Source organism: Bison bison, unplaced genomic scaffold (genome assembly GCF_000754665.1).
Source record: "Bison bison bison isolate TAMUID 2011002044 unplaced genomic scaffold, Bison_UMD1.0 scf7180017864148, whole genome shotgun sequence".
Classification (NCBI taxonomy): Eukaryota; Metazoa; Chordata; class Mammalia; order Artiodactyla; family Bovidae; genus Bison; species Bison bison.
Window position 1 is genome coordinate 996,713 of NW_011494720.1, and position 5,312 is coordinate 1,002,024.

General features: G+C 42.1%; 1 protein-coding gene across 1 annotated transcript in view; it reads left to right on the forward strand.

Annotated features, from left to right (window-relative positions):
- MTHFD1L (methylenetetrahydrofolate dehydrogenase (NADP+ dependent) 1-like) overlaps positions 1–4,714 on the forward strand; it is a 178,039-nt gene extending 173,325 nt beyond the window's left edge. The window contains exon 27 of the mRNA XM_010840821.1: positions 4,329–4,714. The gene's annotated coding sequence lies outside the window, so the exon portion shown is untranslated. The remainder of the gene's footprint in view (positions 1–4,328) is intronic.
- Positions 4,715–5,312: the final 598 nt, after the last annotated feature.

Below are 5,312 nucleotides of genomic sequence, written 5' to 3' on the forward strand. Positions count from 1 at the left end.
GCTAAGTCACTTCAGTCGTGTCCGACTCTGTGCGACCCCATAGACGGCAGCCCCCCACGCTCTGCCGTCCCTGGGATTCTCCAGGCAAGAACACTAGAGCGGGTTGCCATTTCCTTCTCCGATTCATGAAAGTGAAAAGTAAAAGTGAAGTCGCTCAGTCGTGTCTGACTTTTAGTGACCCCATGGACTGCAGCCTACCAGGCTCCTCCGTCCATGGGGTTTTCTAGGCAAGAGACCGGAGTGGGGTACCATTGCCTTCTCTGATCGCTCTTCTTACTCTTTGCAAAATGTGTTGCAGACGTGACATGTCCCATATGGAAGAAGCTTCTCCTTTCTTCCCCTCCACTTCCTCTCCTTCTCTGTTCATCTCACCTTCCAGGAAAAGGTGAGACTTCCTACAATCGAGAGGTGTCAAGAAACCACCACAATTTGAGTTCTTGATTCTTCTTTCCAAACTTTCCCTGTCATGCTTTTGCCATTGTCAGAATAAGGGCATGATTCATTCTTTTGGATGTTACCAAATGGAACTAATTAAAATAAGTTGTTTGTCCCGGTGAAACTGATCCTGTGACGTTACTGGTCAGTCTTTTGTTAGAAGATGACTGACTTTGAGGGTTTCACTCCCCCCCTCCTTTGGATTTCTTGTTTTGAATCTTTATCATATTTCTGAGTCTTGGCAGGATTCAAATGAATTCAAGAAAGCAGATTTCCTAAAGGATTCAGACACTCCCTTACCTCATTCTGATGTGCAAAGTTATGATTAGTATGGAATCAAATTGACTCTGGGCCTGCCATTATTGTTTTTCTTGAATTGCACATGCAGAAAGGAGTATAATATTAATACCAGTTCATTTTCTTCCCCAAACTCTCTTTGGAGCAGAAAGTTTCAGTGATGTTTAATAATCATAAATTAATCTTGATTGGCTGCTGCCTGCAAGCCTTCTGTGGACAGAGTCTCTTATCCCCAGACTGTAAGCCATAGAGTTTCGGGGTTTCTTAGGGTTGCTCCTGAACTCTATGATTTTAATCCTGAAACTGTCTTTTCAAGAAGCAACTCAAAAATTGTTCCTCATCATTGTGTTTCAAGAAAAAGGTCTTCAGTTCCTCACGTGAAGCCATCCTTGGAGTAGAGTGAGCCCCTGTTTTTCACTCCCAGGCAGGAGCCAAAATAGGCTGGAAGCCCAAGCTACTTAAATAAAAGATTGTGATAATTAAATCTAAGATGACATCTGTAACATCTCTGAAAGATGGTGATAATTAACTCTCCCCTGTCTAACTGAAAGGGAATGTTTTGAAGCTTGACAGCTGTGAGATTCTTAATTAATTCGCTTTTAAAGGAAACTTTTCCAGGGGAACAGGGGGTCTAATAATCTTTTTTTTTTTTTTAAATAAGGCATGGAAAATAGTATTTCTGAAAACTCTGGAAACATGATTTTTCTAATAACTTTAAATCTATATGTGGCTAATATATAAGAAATTCCTGGTCAATGAAAAAAGAAAAGTTTCAGTTATGACATTAGTTATAATTGACTACTTGATTTATAAAGGTTAGAACTTGTAAAGTAGAGGAAAAGTTTTAACTAAATGCTATGAACCTGAAATCCTCTCCATTTCACTGAAGCCATTTTTTAATCAGACATTCAGACTGGTTAATAAGCACCCAGTGACTGTTAGACACCCTAACTAATAAGAGATGCAGAGTTGCTGCTGCTGCTGCTAAGTCACTTCAATCACGTCTGACTCTGTTGCGACCCCAGAGACGGCAGCCCACCAGGCTCCCCCGTCCCTGGGATTCTCCAGGCAAGAACACTGGAATGGGTTGCCATTTCCTTCTCCAATGCATGAAAGTGAAAAATCAAAGTGAAGTCGCTCAGTCCTGTCTGACTCCTAGCGACCCCATGGACTGTAGCCCACCAGGCTCCTCCATCCATGGGATTTTCCAGGCAAGAGTACTGGAGTGGGGTGCCACTGATGCAGAGTTAATTCTCCCAATTCAAAAGCAAATCTCAAACAAATCATGATGCAAAAGATTCTAAATTAGTCACCTTTCAGCTTTTAAAAATTGTCAAAATACATCAGCATCAACTTTACAAATACTATTGAGGCTGAATTTTCATTTTTATTTTAAAGTCGCATTGGTAGCATATTTAACTTTAACCTCTATTATTCAACAATGGGAACCAATAAAAGATGGTTTTCAGCAAAGAAAAGCCAAGAGCCAAGTGTTATTACCAGTAATTGATATAAGGGTGTGTGTTGTGTGTGCTTAGCACTTGGTCATGTCTGACTCTTTGCAACCCCATGGACTGTAGCCCTCCAGGCTCCTCTGTCCATGGGGATTCTCTAGGCAAGAATGCTGGAGTGAATTGCCATTCCCTCCTCCAGGGGATCTTCCCAAACTCAGGGATCGAACCCAGGTCTCCCACATTGCAGGCGGATTCTTTACCGTCTGAAATTTTCTTAGCTAAATAAAGAAGAGAGAACAACTCCTTTCCTCTATGAAATGTGTGTGTGTGCGCGTCCGCATGCGTCTTTTATCCCCAAGACTGCTGTAGCAGATACTTGGTGGTTTAAAATACCAGAAACATATCCTTTTGTGGTTCTAGAGGCTAGAAGTCTGAAATCAGTATTAGTAGGCTGAAATCTGGAGCTTCCTGGTTGACACAAGTCATAACCCGCCTGCCAATGCAAGAGATGTAAGAGACGATGATTCCATCCCTGGGTCAGGAAGTTCCCCTGGAGAAAGAAATGGCAACCCACGCCAGCATTCTTGTCTAGGAAATTCCATGGACGGAGGAGCCTGGCGGGCTACAGTCCATAGGGTTGCACAGAGTCAGACACGACTGAAGCGACTTAGCACACACTCACAGACCGAAATCAAGGTGCCAACAAGGCCACACTCCATCCAGCAGAGGCGCTGGGAAAGAATCCCTTTCTTGCCTCCTGCATATTCCTGCCCCTGCCAGCAGTCTGTGTCTTGTGGCCATGTCACTCCAAGTTCTATTTTCCAAAGGATGTCTTGTTAAATAAACTTCTAGAATTGTTTTTTCCCCACTGAATAAACACCAGACAACTGATTCATTTGCACCTTCACTCTTGCATTTCTGATTTTTTTTTAATGCATAATCAGACTTTCTATACCCACCCTTTGAGTCTTCTGAAAATATGGAACCACAGAGTCTAAGCCCCTTTAAATACTAAGTCATTGGTGTAGAGGTCACATGGTTAATCCAAGGGTCTTCCTCCAAGCCCACCCTCATCCCCGCCACCCCCACAGCACAGTATCCCTCTTCCCTCCCCAGGAGTCACTGTGCCTCCCGTCTGGGGTCGCCAGAGCCATCAATGTGAGGCTGGCATGGCCCTGAGTGGAGAGGCAAGGTTTGCACCAGGGAAACTTCCCTTCCTAACATCAAAAATATTTTTGTTTTGATAATGTTTATTATGCTTGCGTTCCTCCTGTTTTCTGTTTACTTCCCTGACTTGAATCAGGCGTTAGGGGAGTATTTGGAGTTCCTCGTCCCCTGCCTTCATCACGGTCTTCTGTTCTGAAGCTAGTCAAGCATCCTTTCTGGCTCCAGACCCTGCACTCAGCCGTGGGAGGCCGGCTCGCTGTATTCCAGCTGAGTTTGAACTCTTGGCCCAGTGGATAAATTCCTCCATGTATAAATTCAGATCAAAGGCCAAGTGCTTATATTTACATTTCTCCTGGTGAACACTTTTTTTTTTTTTAAACTTAGGTGTTTTGTTTGTTCTTTTTAAAATGTGGTTTGATCACTTATTTTCCTGAAAGACTGCAGGATTTACAGTGGCAGAGAGTCTTAGCATCCTTTGTGAGAAAACAGCAAAGCTTTAACAGTAGTAAGAAATTCCAGATCCACTCACTTCCATTCTTGTCCTAGAGGAATTTTTCAGACTGTGCTTTCTGAGCCTATGATAAAAGCGAAACTGAAATCCAAGGCAACAGGCTTCCTAATCTAAAATCCTGGGATGTTCCCATTCAACAAGATCCTAGAAACTTGTAGATCCCAAATTTAGAAGTCAGAGGATTTCAGCCATGGCCCCCAAGCAAAATCTCTTTGGAAATCCAGAACTGCAACCTGCCATGTTCATGCTGGCTTGATCCTAAGTGATGCAGAATCGGATTCTCCACTGCTCCTAAGTAAAAAGACTCCAAGTGATCCCAGCCTTGTCTTATGAATAGAATCACTTATCTGCTCTCAAATTTTCTTGGATTCTTCAGCTTTAGAGCTATAACATATGAACAGTTTGACACCAGAGGAAAAGGCCGTTCTTAAACCACTGAAATTTTTTTTTTTTCTGTCTTTCAGGCTCCACAAATGCAAACTATTCCTTGCCTTTTTGCTGCAGTTGGAGAAGAAAGTGAATTTGAAATATGCTGTTACACAATGCTGGGGAAATGGTGAAATAGGCCAAAGATTTATTCTTCGTTCAAGACAGATTCTGTTTGCAACAGAGTCTAGCATTCAGGAAAAGGACCTCCCCCAAGTCTTGAAAGAAGCTAATTTATTTTCTATTTCTGTAGAGTTTACATGATTTCCCACTGCTTACACTTTAGAACATTTATTTTATGGGGGCTGAGGGATTAAAAGAGTGTGAATGAACAGGTAACATTTTCCATGATGGAGTTTTCTATTTGGTCTTTGAACTGAAAATAAACATGTATGTAGAAAACCAACCAGCATGTTTTCAGCGCCGGATAAAACTCCCTGCTCTCTAGAGGTAGCTATTCATGGTGGGGTTGTTACCTGACACCGATTTCCTGGAAAATTGTCAATGCAACCAGAGCTTTATAAACATACCAAGGGGAAAATAACAGACAGAGAAATATCAGGTCAGTTATGAAATCTTCTGACCGCTGGCAGGTCAGATAGCCTTTGGAACAAAGTGCATTTTATATCCAGAATGACTTTGAGTGTCGGTGAAGTTTGCATCACTTACCTAAAAACTAATGGGTTTATGCTAGTTTCTTCCACCGTTGAGTGAATCTCAATGGCTGTTAAGCTCCCGAAGGCCTATAGGGCAAGCAAAGTGATTCTTTAAGGTTGGGTTGGCAAATGTTTTTCCATTTGTCCCATCCTTAAATTGGGCTAAAGAATGTTCTATGGCCTGTTTCTCCCCTCCCGGGAGTTCCTGACCCTTTCCTGTTTCCATTTTTTTTCCTACAATAATATAAAATTATATAAAAGTTAAGACAAAACCAAGAATTCAGGAATAAACAAGCAGTGATTGTCCTCTAAGCAGTATAAGTAAAATAGTAACCATAAATATCTTAAATGTCCCCCCGGCACATC